This window comes from Silene latifolia, chromosome Y (assembly GCF_048544455.1).
Source record: "Silene latifolia isolate original U9 population chromosome Y, ASM4854445v1, whole genome shotgun sequence".
Taxonomy (NCBI): domain Eukaryota; kingdom Viridiplantae; phylum Streptophyta; class Magnoliopsida; order Caryophyllales; family Caryophyllaceae; genus Silene; species Silene latifolia.
Genome location: NC_133538.1, coordinates 139,859,240 through 139,877,905, shown reverse-complemented (window position 1 = coordinate 139,877,905; position 18,666 = coordinate 139,859,240). Strand labels below are relative to the sequence as shown.

Below are 18,666 nucleotides of genomic sequence, written 5' to 3'. Positions count from 1 at the left end.
GTAGGACATCAATGAGTTAGAATCAATGTTTTTGATCATGTTATAAAACTTTTCTCGATAAGACGAGAAGTTGTGTTTATACATGTAGTTTAGTGGGAGTTACGGAAATTTTAATTAGTCCGATATGTGGATGACATATTGATCATTGAGAATGATTTAAGACTTTTGGAGTAATATAATACATCTTGAATATCTGGTTTTATGAAGATAAATCCACTCATGATATTAGCGTCAATAAGAAGTCTTATGTTGATAAGATTCATGACTAGTTCAATTAAATCGAACATATTTGATTGATTCCATTTGCTTCCTTGGGATCAATTAAATGAGCAATGATGTATAACACTTCATATACTTTGAGTATGATGAATTGTTTTCAAAATCGAATTTAAGAAATCTTTATCAAGTAAGCCATGAAGATTACCCTTAAGTGCTTGCAGACGCATTAAGGAAGTAAAGCAAAGTGTTTATGATGCAATTTTGTGTAAGGGTGTTACACAAGTGACAATTGACAATTGAGATTGCGCATGGTTTCCGACAAAACCATAATCAAAACACAATAGAGTGGTTAAGAGACCATTATGGCTATGATAATTAAGAAGTAGATTTGCTAGAATCGTTCTAGGCAATAAAGAACAATGAGAAATTTTTATAACGGAAATTGAGTACACTTGCAATCATGAGATGTGCAAGAAGGATGAATACCGCACACCGTGAAAAACAAAGTGGGAGCTATTCTAAGGCTAGAGGGCCTATGTCTTGATTGGATCTCGACATGTACTCAGAAAGTTTTGTAATGCAAATGTGTACATTGCAAAGGAAAACGAGTATGTAGTAAGGTTGAGTAAGGTACAAGAAGTTGATAAAACCTACTAACCAAAGCCTTATCAAAGGCTAAACATGATGAGTCATGTCATTTCAATTGAATTGAAATGAACAACTACGTACAAGATCAAATTAGATTATAGAATATGAAATAGTAATCAGGCATTGACTATTCATATGTGATAATCGCATTTGTCGTTCGAGTTTTTCTTTAAAACTCTTTTATTATACTTTGTTACATCCAAACGGGTTGTAGAGACAATTGAACCCCGTTAAAGTGAACACGGATTAACATAGTATTCGCCCATAGTCACTTGTATGAGGTGACGTCTCGAAGTGACTAGAGTGTGATGCGATTGATGGCAAGTTCAAGTGTCATAGAGTCATATGGGATGACTAGTCGATCACATAGGCGGATCAGTATGGGACACTCTGTCGGGCAGTGACCGCTTATAGAGTTCTGGTAATTCATAAAGCCTGGTCGTGGCAAGAGCTGCTATAGTATTCTTATGAGTCAATTCTTTTGACTAGAGACTATTCGCCCAAGTTGGCACAACTTCTGATTAGCTTTGATTTATGCTCTACGATTTCGTAAATGAGGTCAAACTGGGTATATTTTGGGTTATGATGGACTGTGGCTGAACGAAGGGAATAGGGCGATAGGAATTGTCCACCCCCTTGTCAGGGTTAAAACAAATCTCAAGGCCACTCGAGGAGTAGTTAACTGGAAATGCGTGGCCACGCTCGGAAGGTATCTATGGTAGATAAATCCGGTCAATCAGTTATTCTCCAGATCGAGGAAACCACTCTCGATATGATCACTTGCAAGTACGACCCGAAAGACACCTTGCATTGAGTGGGAGATAGTAATAGGACAAGAGAATTGGTGACGCACACTTGTCGAGGACAAGTGGGAGATTGTTGGGAAATGTGTCCTCAACAATAGTGCGATCACATGATTTAAATATCATATATATATATAAATCTCATATAAAGAATACATGAGGGATGATTATTTATAAAGTCGACTGACCGTCATTAATCGGTAATGATTGGCGGACTAGAGTTGATATTACTTGTCGTGTGACGGTGGTGGTCAGTTGATCCCTTAAGGTCACACCTAAAGGACAATTCCCTTAATGGATAAATTGATTAATTGTATGACGATACGAGGTAATCAATTCCTTAAAAGTGAACAATTTACTTGTGAGAGAGAAATTAATATCTTATTGTAATGGGATTAAATAAGATTCTTTTTAGTAATAAAAGGCTTTATTACTAAAATAGCTTATTGTTTGAGAAACAATAGAGATAAGAATGAATGGTTAATTATAATTACAAGATGTTGTGAATTATAATTTTGTGACCCATTTTATTTATGTGATCAAGTATCACTAGTCAATTTATTGTATGTAATTTAATTAATTCGTGAAATGATATTTATGGGATAAATATGCATTAAATTAATTAATAACATGTAAAATACTACATGTGACATATTGTGTGACAAATGACAAATTGACAAAATAAAATGGTAGTCCATTTTAAGAATCAAATGGACCGTATGGAGCTAATGATAATAGTATGTGATTGATTTATTTTATGATAAATAAATCATGGTTTTTGTTTTTAACAAACACACCCATACTAATTTGTTTATTCCTTTGCATTGAGTAGCACAAAAGGATGATGGGCATGCTCTTTGATCTTGGCAAAGGCACGGCTCCCTCTACATCACAAACCGTGAGCATGCTCTTAGGAGTATTGGGCTATGAACTCTTGTCCCCTAAAGGACACGGTTTACCTCTTCAAACCGTGTAATACTACAAGGCTTGGCTATTTGTTGTTTTTACACAATGATATTCATTCATTTTTCATACGTGACTTGCTCCTAATTTTCTCTCTACCATTCTCCAACAAGTTTTGGAGATTCACATGATAATGTTCATCAATTCTAATATTAAACATCATTACTAAGTGTAGTAGTAATAATTATATTAGGATGTTTTAAGGGTACTTGTATATTAATCTAGTTAATTAGTATACTAGTTTAAGGGTATGTCTTGGGTGCAATCTAAGGAGGATTTCTATACTTGGGATCTTGGAGGATCATCCATCATTATAAGCTCAAGAACAAGAGAGAAAGGTGATCTCTCTTGTGCCCATTTGAACCGAAATTAAATGGTGAGAATACAATTTCTTCTCTAATTTCTTTATTGTTTGCATGCATAAGATTTGTTATTAATTTTATGACTAAATTAATTTGGAACATATATGAATATGTTAAAATTGAAATAAAGATTTCCAACAGTAATAAGAAAGGCAAATCAAGATTAAGGACAAAATTTTGAAATTCATTCCAAAAATCTGATTTATCAGGCGACTGAGCCGGAGCATAAATAAAAATAAGGCAAAATTTCACATTAATCGTTAAATCACACACTTCACAAGCAATGAATCTTCTCGACTTAAAAATGACATTTATCGAAAAAGTCATGGAGATAGACTCTTTCCAAAATAACCAAATACCGCCTGATAAACCTGAACTAGGGATAAAATCGCAATTATTAAATCCAAAACTAGCTATCAGATGAGAATCAGGCTTAGACTCCGATTTAGTCTCACAAATAGCTAAAATTTTAATTCCATTTGACGAGCAAAAGAAATTAAGTTCTTCGGCAAAATTCTTTCTTTTAGTACCCCTAACATTCCAAAAGGCAATATTCATGGAAAATACGAAAAATAAACTGACGCATAAGTGACTTTATAATGTCGCAAAGCGCTAAACTAATTAAAGTTAATAGCAACCATAACCGATAAAGTTCGTGTGCACTGTTATACGTACAATGGATTGTAATAACAATCAAATAAGATTCAAGACTATGTTTAGTTCTAACCAATATGACAAGAGCCCAAACAATCTTAAGAAAACCAAAGAAATGAGAATCAACCCAGCTCAAAAAATTAAGGCAAAATCTAGTCCAAGAAGCAACAATAAGTTGATGGTCAGCGAACTCAAAAAGACGAAGCTTGCTAGAGAAGGCTAGCAATAATTCATAAGAATGTCGAAAGTGAAACGTATCATCCTCAACAATTAACAGATTCTTTTCCTTAAAAGCTTTAGGATAGCTACACAATAACAGTATGCAAATAACATGAGACAACATGACTCCCATATGAGCATAAAAAAATGACATCTTGGTGTCAAGGCTAAGAAAAACACTCTTAATAAAAAAAGTACTAACAAGAGAACATTTGACTGGGGGAGAGCCTACATCTAAAGTTTCTTCAATGTAGACAAAATACTGATAAAAGCTCTCGGGTTCTATATTGGAGAATAAATCAATGTCCATAATAAAAGAAACTGAAGAATTAGGCAAAAAGAGAGATTCCAAATAAATGAAACCCTTGAAAATTGACAAATTAATAGGATAATGACAATTTACTTCAGAAGATGGTGACCTATTTGAAGATCTAGAGGCCAGAAACAGATACAGAACATAAAACAAAGACAACTTTGTCTTCCAGAAGAGGTATCTCACCTCGTCTCCAATGAACAACAAAGATTCTGAATCAAGCACTATAATGGCTTCGAAAATCACCAAGCCGCAATCGCCGCCATTACGGCCACCCTGTGTCGACCTCCATTCGGCAGATTCGCAGGTTGGACCTCGCGGAAAATTCGAAAAAAACAACACAAATAGACAAAGGAGAAAAGACGATCTCAAATCACTTTTTTGAAAGACCCCCACTGAAAAATCAAAAAGGCCTAAGAAAAAGGGATCCACAAAGGAAGGATCCAGTTTGAGACAAAGAGAGACAAACAAAGAGCTTTGGGAAATGATTAAATGTAAATTACATTTTGGGTTTTTCTATGGGGTACCCCCGAACTATTGGCTTTTCTAAGTGGTACCCTCGCGTTTTTCAAATTACCACTTGTACCCTTAAACTCTATTAGTTACCCACAAACGTGCCCATTAAGTTTTAAACCGTTAATTTTAAGCGTTAAGATGGGCTTGCCTGGAATCCATGGAATTATTAAGGGGGTAAGTGTTATTGGGCGATCATTACTGGAGAAATTAATTAGTGGGGTAATGAGTTCCTTGTTGATATGTTTGGCATAAGAGTAATGATTACTGAGTAGATTTTTTACTCTCTTAATCATTACCCAGGGGGAGGGTGGGTAATGTATTACCCCTTCACAAGGGTAATAATTCCAGGAGGTGAATAATTACCTACATACCAAACATGGAAAATACACCTCACATATTACTCCCCTATTCATTCCCCTCCTATTACCCTCAATCCAAGCAAATGTGGCATGATGAGTTGGAATAAGTAGGATGACTATGCTATCACTTTAGTTTCCTTCTATTTTTCAGAAAATCCCCCCTTCCCCCCTTTTTATTTCTTTAACTTTCCTCTTTGATTATAGGGTTATTTCATAACAATAATCCATCCTATGTGTGGTCTGCAGTAATTACTCTATCCTATCAATAATTCCAATTAAATCCAACCTATACATCATATCTTCCAATAACAAACTCACTCGATTTTTTGACCGGTTGTATCAGGTAACCTTTTCCTCCCTCTTTATTTAACTCTTAAATTTATCATCTCCTTCCCTTTTTTTTGTAAAAACACACATCTCACCCATCCACCATCCAAAAGCCTACCTCGCAACAACCATCTTGCCGACCACCTCTACCACCCCCTCCTGTACCGTCGACATTATTTTAAATAACCTATCCCCTAACCACCATCAGCACCACCACTCCTCCCCACCCCCATTGTTCCTCAAAGGCGCCTGTTGCTCCTAACTCTCCCTCTTCCCCACCGACACTAACAGTGCCTTCCTTCGGCTCCACCCTCCACACTTCTTCTGTTCCCTTCTGGTGCCACCACCACCGTCCTTCACACTCCCCGTCTTCCCTTGTTTTCTCCTCATCACCATCGACACATGACCCCACCTAATTGTAACCTCCTCATCGTTTTTTTACCCTGAATCCTTCCTCGTCCTTTGGCTCTCATACGATTTCGATTGCTAACCTTAAGCCCCCAATTTTCCGACATCATAGCTCATATATCCGATATCGGACCCTAAAAATACCAACCTCAAAATCCCTACTCTCCATTTCATAATTATATTGACTAATTAACGATTCGACGCCAATTATTTCACCCAAATTGCCGCTTTCTCTTTCTCTCCCGGCGTTTGAACACCATCATGGCAACAACGACAATAAAGATAACCATAAAGAGCTTCGGTGGAGAGGCCTTCGAGGTCTCAGCTATGGAATTTATTACCACTAATTGACACACCGTCGTCATTGATGTTGGGTATTGTGTGGTCGATTTTTGTATAATGGTGAAGTGTGGTTGTAGGGTGTCTGATGATCGGAAAAGAGGAATCAAGTGGTGATGAATATGGTAGGCGTTTGTTTGGTGGGATAAAGAAGAAGTGAGAGCCGAGAGAAGAGGACAGGGAAGAGATAAAGAGAGTTTTTTTTTTTGTTGATTTTAGAATTTAGTATTGTTTTATTAGTTTTAGTTTTTTTTTTTTTGTATGACCTTATGAGTAGGTAGCCGGTTACCTTAGACTGTTATGGGAAGGTATGGTGTATAGGTTGGATTTAATTGGAATTATTGATAGGATGGAGTAATTAATGCAGACCACCCATAGGAAGGATTATTCCTATGAAATAACCCTTGATTATATTATATACTTCCCTCCTCAAATCTCCTATTTATATGTTACTCACCCATTCTCCCCCTATTTATAATATAAATAGGATATGCACGGTCATTAGTGCACGGTGGTTCAAATAGGTGATGCGCAATCAGGTTTCGGTTCCGATTTGGTGGTATTTTAAGGAGGAGGGGCGGCTGCTGGTTGTCGAATCTGGACTTGTGCAGAAAGGAATAATCCACGGTGGCTCGTGGTGGTCAGAGGTGCGGCCGGGTAGTGCTGCTCCGGTGGTGGCTCACTGGTTTTGCGACAATGAGGAGCTTCGATATCGGGTTTTCGGCAAAGAAACATGGAAATGGTGGAGGTAATGTGTTGCAGGCCACGAAATAAGGGTGGCTACAGTTGTGCCGGAATCGAATCACGACGATTTGAATTGATTGTTCGATGGTGGCTTGCTTCATTGGTCGACCCATGGACCATGGTGGTATTTTTAATGGTGATTGATAATGATAATATGATATATATGTACAATGGTGTTGATGGATGTATTTGGTGGTGAATTAGGTGAATTGCATGGGTTGATGGAGTAGCTGGTAATGGAGAATTAAATTGAGCTTTACTATTAAATTGAAGCTTTGGCAAATGAGTATTCTGGATGACGAGGAACTTTAACAGTAGGAAGTCATACATAGCCCAGTCATAGTCCAGTCAACATTAGTACTCCAACTCATAATGCCACCTATGCACTTAACGCCTAAACTTAACGGTTTAGAAATTAATGGGCACGTTTAGGGGTAACTACTAGAATTTAAGGGTACAACTGGTAATTTGAAAAACGCAAGGGTACCACTCAGAAAAGCCAATAGTTCGGGGTACCCCATAGAAAAGCCAATTTTTGAATGGTACAAATTTTACCCCAAACACCAAAACAAGTGATATGGGGAACAACGAGATCACACTCATAATAATTTAGATCTAAAAAATGCTTAAGAAAAATGGGTGCAGAAGAGAAGAAGAAAGGTAGGCGTTTCTTTTTCTTTTTTCTTTTTTTTTAATTTTTCCATCTCTCTAACTTAGAGAGTTATGCTTTATCTTGACTTGAGTAGTTGAGTTATTGTTTCTGAATTCTTTTTAAGTCTACTATAGGTGATGTTTCAAGAAGTTTTAGTAGTTCATCTTAGAAAATTGTGATTTATACAAAGTATTGTATAATCACCAATATCATGCTAGTATAGAACTAGTAAGCTCTCCTTGTATCCATTGAGTTGAAGCTTGCTAAGTTTGTGCTTTGTTCCATGGGGGTGGATTGATTATCTCTAATTCTTTGGAACTGCTCCATTTAAGTTGTACCAACAGAAAAGATGCCCAATATAGAAATGAGGCAATTCTAAGAATAGGTCATGACTGGAAAAATGGCCAATTTCAGGAATTAGAGGGAGCATTTTTAACCCTTTGCAATTTTGACATATTGTACGTATGTCGTATATCTATCTACTTTCAAGACGATAAAAAAGGGTGCTTTGTGAGGTACTTAACTCTGTTTTGAATGTGGCTTCTGAATTTCTGATAGGTTGTCAAGGTTGCTGATGTGACACCCCGCGATAAAGCGGAAGGTAAAACCCATAAACACAAGCGGAAAATGTGAAAAATTTAAAATTTTTTATTTAATAGATAAGGTTTAGCATGCGAGAGTCACTAAAAATTCAACGGAGAACAATACGCGGAAATAAAACATAGGTTCATACAAGCGTGATAATCAAAAATGGAGAAAAATATGTCCCACAAATGACAAGACGAAAAAGGTGAGTCTAAGCGGTTTAATAAGTAATCTACTAGTCCAAGGTACTTGCTAGCTCACACGTCTATACCCCACATACTGTATCTTCACAAACCTGTCATTCATGTAAACATGAAAGCCCCAGTCACTGTCCCAACCACATTATGTTAAAATAAACGTAACAAAGAACTCAATTAAGCAAGGCATAGAGAATAAATGTAAGCAATATGAATAAATAAATGCTATGGAATAAAACTTGCCAATTGAATAAAATGGTTAAAGTGACTAATATTAGCATAACATAAATTCATCCAATTATATGAGACATTTGAATAAAAGAAGACGAGTAACCGTTAAATAATCATGGACACGCATCCCAAGTAAAAATGACATATGCAACCATCCATATTGCAAGACATTTACCACTCTTAGACTATAATTTCCCCGGGTAGGACTACGATAATAATACGGTCCTAGTCTAAACCAGGTCAGACTCTCGGAATGAATAATTCCAATTCGACATAAGGCAGAACAGCCTGTATCCAAGACTCGATAACAGTACCCCAATCGCCAGAACAGCACGAAAGTGGCGGAAAGACTAAGATAAAACTCACTTGCCAGAACAGCACAAGTGGTCAAAAACCGTACTTGCCAGAACAGCACAAGTAGGCCAAACCCGTACTTGCCGGAACAGCACAAGTAGGGCGTAAATGTAAGTTAAGCAAAAGGTATAGCAAAATGACAAATTTACATGGATACGACCCAATTTAATTAAACATGTAGAATAAATCATACGTACTTGAGGCGTGATAAATAAATGAAAAAGAGCAAGTAATAACTAGTAAATGGAGTATTCCACGTAATTTCATACTTTTATAATGAGGACCACCATTTTATTTCGTATAACTAAGCCATTTGAACAAAATGAAAACAAGCGGGAATGAACAATTGCATTATGTAAAACATGAGATAAAACGTAAATAATCACATGTGAACCATTCATAAGCATATGCCATAATATAAGAGTGACCCAACAACTATAAGGCATGTTCAAAGCTTATAGGATATGAGAAGGCATTGAACAAAGGAGGAAAGACGGTCGCGGGCTACACAAAAGATGAGCTGGACACACACGGATTAAAGCCGTGCTGCCCAGCCGGCCTCTCCCCCCTGCCCACTGCCCAAACCTGGCCTAGTCACTGTCCATAACAGGGCTGGCAAGTCCCTGCACAAGAAAACGCAGCAGTAGCATGTACTACTCAGGGGCACAGCACTGACACGCAGCATGCAGTCAAAGAGAAAAAACCAGAAATCCCCCTTTTGTCCAGCCGTCTTGGGACGGTTTTCTCGGCCAAACCGAGACGGATTTCACCCGTACAAAAGACCCAAACCCAACATGTACATGTACTTGAGACAATAGCAAAAAAGTTGGTTCAATTTAGCATAAAGAAACCCGTCAAAACAGCCCACGAAATCTGTCCAACAAGTCGATGTTCACGGTTTTATGTTTAGTTTTGCGTCCGTCTTAAGACGAAATTTTAAGCATGAAAATGGTGAAATTTCTCACATACAACCAACCCATTACATACTTGGATATACAAAGGAGACGGAATTAACTATTTGGTTCAAATCATCCGTGGAATCGACTCAAAAACAGTCCACAAAAATCATCCATCATCAACTTATTTATACAAGGTTTTTCTAGCAATTCATGAGGCTGTCTTAAGACAAGTTTTTAAGCATGTTACAAGGCGGAATTCATCGAAATAAAAGACTATATTCATTCATGTATATGTACACAAAGCATGAGCAATCAAATTGACTCGAACCAACAACAATTTCAGGCCACAAATCGCGTCTAAAAACGCCCAAAACAGCCCCTGGTTCACGGTTTTTATGTTCAGTTTTGCATCCGTTTTATGACGAAATTTTAAGCATGAAAATGATAGTATTCATCCAAATAAATTACCCAACATGATTACCCACTTCACCATGAATCAAAAGGTACCAACTTTTCTCAAAATGTATGAATAAAACTCGAATAAAACCGTCTCAAAGAACACTACATGAAGTCAGTCAAGAAGAAAACTTGGTTTTATAAAAAGTAAGAACACATGTAAATACATATAAATTCCAACATAATGTCGAGTAATCCCATCACCGTTATATTGAATGCTCTTCAATCCTCGAGTGTGTCGTCCACAACGTAAGAATCTCCGTCCGGGTCTTCAAGTTCTTCACCTAGAACACGAAAAAGACTCGGTTTTTCAGCTAAAACCGTGACATACATAAGATGGGTCAAACGAAAATCTTACAAGACTGCAACTTTCTTACCTAGAATGATGGAGGAAGAAAAGGGGAAGGATTTGGCACAAGAATACGGAAATTGCTCGAGAAATGGAAGAGAAATCTAAATTTTTAAGCTTGAGTATGTGTGTTCATGGAGAACCTGATTGTGTCGTTCTCAGGGAAGCAAGAACAACATTTTTTTTTTTTTTTTTTTGGTTTTTCCAAATTGTAAGGGAAGGTAGTGATAGGTTGTAAGTGGAGAGGATAAGATAATGAGGGTAGGTGGTGTGTTGTCGACTTGTGGTTGGTCCGAATTAATCTAATCTCACAAGAGTAATGTGACGGTCTTTTACTAGACGAAAATACGACTCAAGTCTACTATCACTTTAAGACGGGAATTATTATTATTATCGGACTAAATATATACTCCCTCCTATTCTATATATTCTTCCCTATTTCCTAAAACGGATTATTCAGGTTTTCTTCCCCTTTCTTATTTTGGAAACTTTATTGTTTCAAGCAACAGAAGTCTTACCTAATTGCTTCCAGAAGAACGTTATTGTACTAGCCATCTGATTTGGTTGTGGATTGCTTGTCCAACTGTCATAAAGAATTCTCATATATTTTCAATTTAGTCTTGATCAGCGACCACTATCATCTTATTTAGTAGCCAAAGAAGATTAGTTATTAGTGAAAAACTAGATGGATATATCTTGTAAATCTTGCTTTATGACAGTTGGACCGAGTAAAGTCGGTTGTACTTTTCCGGGGTTTAGTTAAGTTGCAGAAGGGGAAAAGGAGTATATACGCTGCAGATGGATATATCTTGTAAATCTTGCTTCCTATGTTATCTTCCCTCGCAAGCTTGACTTCTGGATGAGTTCTACTTAAGTCGCAGACGGTATAGGTTGGCATAGTGTGTATCTTGCAAAGAAGTTTTAGTGGCTTCATCATGTTGAACTGTTGAAGAGAAAATTGGTCCCTAGTTTTTGGTTCTTTTGGTCTTGTATTGCTTTGCAGTAGATGTCATGTGCCAAGTAGTTAGTAACCATAATTTACTTGATGTCCTATGTTTCATATGACCGTATTATGTACACTACAGGTCATCAATCATACACAAATTCTTGTTTGTGACGGACGCTATCCGTCACAAACAAGAGACGGGGCAAATCGATACCACATTGGTCTATATGGGGCGGGTAGTGCATATGGGTGGGGCAAACAAATAATATATAAAATTAGTGGGTGGGGTTTGAGTGGGGAACAAGAGGTACAAGGGCATTAAATGTCATCTTGCATGAAATCTTCCACTAAATCACACTTTACGTCCCAAATTGCTGATGATGGATGACCTATCTCCTCCTCCCATGCTTTCACTTTCCTCAACCCTAACACCCTAAACATTCATTCAAATTTCCATTGTTTAATTAATCACATTGTTGATGGTTTTCTAAAGAAGAATTCATAATTATCATCAAATATTCATGCAAATTATCACAATCATAATCATCGCTTAAATATTTTCTCACAACACCATGGGTATGGATGAGAACTCGGCAATGGAGGATGATAATAATCAACAAATTGTTGATTTTGAGACCGCTCAACCTGCACCGGATTCTGGTAATGTTGAGACTGCTGAGTTTGAATTATTTGATGGTAAAGACGATGATTTTGCGACGATGTTGACGAGCAAAGGTTTGTTTTTTATTTTGTTTTGATTATGGTGATGTTTTGATCGGACGATATGCAATAATCATAAAATTGTTTTTTTTTTTTTAATTTCCTCGCTTAAATTTGCCATCTTTGTGTTCTTCATGATTTTGTTGGACGATTTTAGGTTAATTTTTCATATTTACTTTCATAAAGGATTGTATTTATGAAGTTTTTTGTTCATCTTGTGTTCATGAGATTTTAGGTATATTTTTTACCATGTTTTTTTTTTAATGACATGTTTCACGATTTAGATCTGTGTGTTTATGAGTGTTAGGTAAATTTTTTAAATGAATATTGGTAGGTGCATAATGAAACACCGTGGGACAGAATATAAGCGAATTTTTCGCTCATTTGATCGTTCAATTTATTAAGTTTTTGTTCATTAGATACAGAATGAGCTTTTTTTTATGTGAATGACAAGCTTCTGATGTTGTTGGAGTTGAAGATGAAGATTAACCGTGCATAAGCTTACAGCTGCTAACCTGACAGACACACAAATTTCGTTTTCAACAAATTATCATTTTACGATATAGTGTCACCATTTTAGGGTTCAGTGTTGCCTTTTTAAACAAAACGCATTATTTTGTCAAAACCCATTCTTTTATTTTAGCTATTACCCTTTAAATTAAACTAGTCACATTATGACTAACGTTGGGTACATTTCGATGTATTGTCAAAATGTGACCCTGATAGTGATGAAATGTAGATGTTTTAGTAAGAAACCCGACAGCAAGTAGTGTGTGTTTATAACTAATAATGGTGACATTCTGACTGAATATGGTCCCCTTCTGATTTACTATTAAAATGTGACCATTGTAGTTCTGATTTGTAGTTGCATTAGTATGAAATGTTAGAACATATTTAACTTAAAATGGTGACACTATGACTAAATTTGGTTACATTCTGATATTCTGTTATAATGTGACCATGATATGTAGACGTTTTAGCTAAAAATATTTAAACTTGAAATGGTGACAGTATGACTAAAGTTGTTTACATTTTATATACTGTTATAATGTGACCATGATACTCATGATATGTAGACGTTTTAGCTATAAATATTTAAACTTGAAATGGTGACAGTATGACTAAAGTTGTTTACATTCTGATATTCTGTTATAATGTGACCATGATAGTCATGATATGTAGACGTATTAGTAAGAAACGTGTCAGCAAGTTGTGTGTGTTAACAACTTATAATGGTTACATTCTGACTGAATATTGTTTCCTTCTGATGTACTATTAAATGTGACCATTATACTTGTGATTTGTAGTTGTTTTAGTATGAAATTTGAGAGAATTTTTTAACTTAAAATGGTGACCTTTGACTAAAGTTACATACATTCTGATTTACTTGTAAAATGTGACCATGATAGTTATAATATGTAGACGTTTTAGTAACAACCTGACAACATGACGTGTGTATTTACAACTTAGAATGGTGACATTCTCACTGAAAATGGTTACCTACTGATGTTCACTAAAATGTGACCATTGTAGTCGTCATTTGTTGTTAGTTTAGTATTAAGTGTGACATCATGTTTTGTATTAAAAAGCATATAATGGTGACATTATGACTAAAGGTGGTTACATTTTCATTAAATGTTACAATGTGGCCAGAATAGCTATGATATGTAGACGTTTTAGTAAGAAAGGTGACAACATGTTTTGTTTGTTTACAACTTAAAATAGTTACATTCTGACTTAATATGATAACCTTATTATGTACCATGAAAATGTGACCATTATATGTGTGATATGTAGTTGTTCAATTTTTTCAACGAATCCATGGGTGAGGATGTTCGTCCTGTCTCTATCTTCACTGACCCAGACCAAGCAATAGCAAATGCAATTTAAACGGTATAACGTTTATTTTTTACTAATATGGTTACACTGGGTCATATTGTCTTGTGTCGCCATGTTTCGCCAGAAATGTTACCATCACTAGTAGAAAAAGTCTCATTGACATCGGTTATTTTACCCTATTTACATCGCTTTTGTGGCGATATTTCTGGGGGCGACGTATTTAGTATTTTTAGCTAAACATCGATTTTAGAACCGATGTAAATAGTATAAAATTAACACTGTTTATGGGTAAAAAGCGATGTTACTAGTGTTTAATTACATCGGTTTTGGTCTAAAACCGATGTTAATAGTATAAAATTAACATCATTTATGGGTAAAAAGCGATGTTACTAGTGTTTAATTACATCGGTTTTGGTCTAAAACCGATGTAAATAGTATATTATTAACATCGGTTATAGGCGAAAAGCGATGTTAATAGTGTCTCAATTACATCGGTTTTTGTTTGAAACTGATGTAATGTAAATGACATTTTACATCGTTTTGTCTGAAACTGATGTATGAGACTGATGTAGTATGATTCAGAATGACGATTGGGGCCTTCAAAATGAATCAATATAAAAATAACAACCCTGCATCTCATTCCTTCCAACAATTTTAAACACAACTAATATTTATTATACCAAAAAAATATCATAGCGTATACAATTCCGTCCATTCAAAATAATTTAAAATGTACACTACAAGCTTCTACGACGCAAAATGTGTATTTTCAATTACAATTTCTAGAAATCTAAATCATACATACTCTAGACGTTCCTTCCACAATAAAGCGACCAAAGCTCTCGAACCTCGTTCATTTGTTCAATTGTCATTTGCGAACCTGAAATACACTACATACAAAAACAAGGATTATTAGGCCACACTTAGAAAATACGAACAATATCTACACATGGACATTCTATACGAACAATATCTATACATAAAAATTCAAACAGTTCGAGACAATAGATCAAGCTACCTTTACTATGTCGTCCTCTGATGATGCGTAACGTACAGTAATATCATACATCCACTTCATAACATAATAACCGCACTCATAACTCTGCGGCTGTTGAGGGCACTACATTTATACAAAATCAATAGTAAGTAGACAACCAACAAGGACAATCAAAGTTGCTTTTGCTCGAGCACTACATTTATACAAAATCAACAAATAAGTAGACAATGACAAGGACATACAAATATATGTCCTTAATATTCATTTGTCAAAACCTTGAACCTTTCCTTATTTTATAAGGAACATACCCCAACATATCCTTATTTTATAAGGAACATAAACACAAAATAATAACCAAGTCTCACATGTGCCCATAAATAAGGAACATACCCTAATATAACTATAAAGGCTTCTTAACATTGCCATCATATAATTATAAAGACTCCTTACCAATCAATACAAACAAGAAAATGGTAGCAAAGGTAGCTCAAGACTAGTTCATACCAAAGGCAATTCAAGGCACAATTCATATCAAAGGCAGCTATACTCGGCGTAATTGAATTTTTAACGAAAACAGCTATATACCTCAATCATTTTTATTTGGAGTTCATTTTTTTTTTTTGACATATCACGTATTCCAGCCCTAAAAGAATACCTTTTCCAAGCCCTGAAATTGAATACATGAAAAGTAATCATATTATCGATCATTCATACATATAATTTAATGTTGTTAGCTAGTCGATTGAACTTACCATGATAAGCAGCTTTTTATCTGCCATGTCTTCTTTGTCGCCTTATCCGAGTAAAAAATATATGCAATATTATCCCTAAGACAGAATACAACCAACATCCAATGTGAGCTATATAAAAAAAAAAAACTTATAAATCCTTTAACTAGGTCATGAGCTAAGTGATGAAATGCAGGAAAAAAATAAGAAAATTGTAAAACTCACGCCTCATAAAAAGCACCCATCACATATCTCTTCTTTTCTTGAGCTTTTAAAGAATCTGTTAAGTATCTCTCCGTCTCAACCTCGGAATGCATATATGTGCAAAGTCTATCGGGGCACAAAAATCCAACTAATTTTTCCGTCACTCCAAGTTGAGTCCCATAGTCATATAAGAAGCTACATTATTATGAGAATAAAATTCATAAAAAGTATATAAATGGATAATACAACAGCTTGAGTCCCATAGTCATATAAGAAGATACCTTCCCCAAAGTTGAAGTATGGATATATTTAACCATTCATATCTGAACATCACCCTAATATCATCAAGCATGATCAACAGCTTCACCGGGCTTTCATAGGAATAGATCATCTTCTCGATCTCTATAGTAAGCAACATATATCCTCCCGAACAAGCATAACAGATCATGTCTTCCAATCTTTGACAATGGACATCCAAACGACTTAACTCATTCTTATTTAGTGGCCCCTTTTTGCTCTTTGTTGCCTTCGCCTAAAGATTACAAGTTTTAAGAACTAAATAAGAGAGAAAAAATAATTAAACCACCTACAAGTAAATCTAACAAGTGGTTCATTACCATTACCGCGTCCAGTTGAACCTCCTTAATACCACCACCACCAGGGTAGTATCTTTCTTTGAATTATCAGTGTCTTTTGGCTTAATCCGTTGAACCTTATCTTTAGCCTTAGGATCACCCTAACAATTAGAAATAATACAACACTTAACTAGTTTCTTGACCTTTGCAAAAAAAAAAAAATATATAGTTGATAAATTAGTAGTTGCTTATTTTTTTACCTCGGTTGCTCCTAATAAAACCAATGATTTCGGCCACTGTGCGAAACTTCCGACAACCTCACCAACCCTTTCATGTTCATCCCAAGTAATTGGAAGTAATGCCTTCCCATCTATGATATTATCAATGGATACGTGAGCATTTTCACATGTCAATAGTGAGTTGTGCACCAACTTACCTTCTACCCATGGCCAAACTGTTCCCTCGCGACAACGATCTCCGTCTCACCACAGCCCAAAGAAGGACATGGAACGGATCCTGCGATAATTAATAATAGGAAAATGTAAAATTTTAACTAAACTAGTAATATATATATATATATATATATATATATATATGTAAGATGTATGGTCATACATATTTTATATACCTTTAACTCAACGAAGGGATCATTAAGCTTGGTAGCATGAGTACTACTCTCGAGAGGGAGAGAGGAGGAGACGTCTGTAATCTTGTTAATTTCGATGTCATATGACGACTTCAGTTGGATTTGATCCTTTAAAATTTGTGACACATGTTGTTTAACCAAGCTTTCTACTTTATCCATTGCATGTTTTGTCACCTCTTCCTTAAATGACGTAAAATCATCCTCCGTATACAACTTCCTATTAACTCCAGGACTATTTGATTTTCCAAAAAAGCTAGTAATACCAACACAGCCTCCAATTCCTCTTGTGAATCCAGGGCGATCAAATTTTCCAGTGGCCTTAACTAACACATCTTCTCTTCCAGAAGGAACAAACTCCCCTTTTCTCTTTATCTCCTCCCAATAATTCTGTTCAAATGAAAACAGGGTTAATATTTTAGACAAAAATAACCAGACAATAATTCTATTCAAATGAAAACAGGGTTAATATTATATTTTAGACAACAACAACAACATTACCCCAGTGCCTCAATGGCTCCCGCAAATTGCGGGGTAAGGGGGGTCGGATGTACGCAGCCTTACCCTTGTGTTAGCAACACAAAGAGACTGTTTCCGAATGACCCAAGATGAAAATTGCGTCGAGAACTGCATCGAAGGACCGCTACTTCACAAAAGAAAGAAGAGCAGCCACTTTAGTGAGCCATTTTGATTTATTCCATTATATTCCAATTTCCATTACCAAAGAGTAATGAGTCTTCTCATCCTAAAATCCCCAAACCAAACTTTTTATGTTTCTTTTCTATAACAATTTTGCAGTCCACCTGCTGATACATAATTCTCCCAGTATTTGTCCCCAAAATCGATCACAATTTCTTCAGTTGGCTACCAAAGCTCATACTTTGCATTTCACGTTCTAACCTTCTAGTACATTTTACACCATACCCTTAATTTACTTGCTCAATTTCATAATCTCATCAAAGAATAACTCTCAGTTTGATCCATTATACAATATACAGCAGACATTTCGGCCCGAAAAAAAAATATACGGATGATTTTTTAGGTGTCATTCACAGGTCTGTTTCTTCAACCCTCAAAATTTCAGAATTTGTAAAGCAAACAAGTAGACAAGTAGGGTTTGAGTAATTGGAGATTTAATTAAAAGAAACAAAAAATGATTGGAATAACACTTATAATTAGGCACAAGTAGGGTTTGAGTAATTGAATCTTTAATTCCCTCGGGTACTTTGAACCAATCCTCATATGTGATCTTGATATTATTTCGGGCGATCTTACCAATATCTCTAACAAAATCTCTCCTCCATGGTCCATATGGCCTACCGTGCTTATCAAAATCAATACGCTTAGGCCCTTTATTTGGTCGTTTGGCCTTTATACCTGTTGTTGCACCTCTCCCTTTACGTTTGGGCTTCTTACA

At 35.8% G+C, this 18,666-nt stretch overlaps 1 long non-coding RNA gene across 3 annotated transcripts; it reads right to left on the bottom strand.

Annotated features, from left to right (window-relative positions):
• Positions 1-3,611: 3,611 nt before the first annotated feature.
• Positions 3,612-10,908, bottom strand: LOC141634056 (uncharacterized). 3 transcript variants are annotated; one of them, XR_012538797.1, is made up of 4 exons: positions 10,626-10,908; positions 6,533-10,532; positions 4,368-5,248; positions 3,612-3,954 (listed from the first exon to the last, which is right to left on the bottom strand). It is a non-coding gene; the product is annotated as an uncharacterized LOC141634056 (long non-coding RNA). The 3 variants fall into 3 exon arrangements; XR_012538796.1 differs by having other exon boundaries at positions 3,612-5,248; positions 10,626-10,905; XR_012538798.1 differs by lacking the exon at positions 4,368-5,248 and having other exon boundaries at positions 8,365-10,532; positions 10,626-10,845.
• Between the last annotated feature and the right edge of the window lie 7,758 nt (positions 10,909-18,666).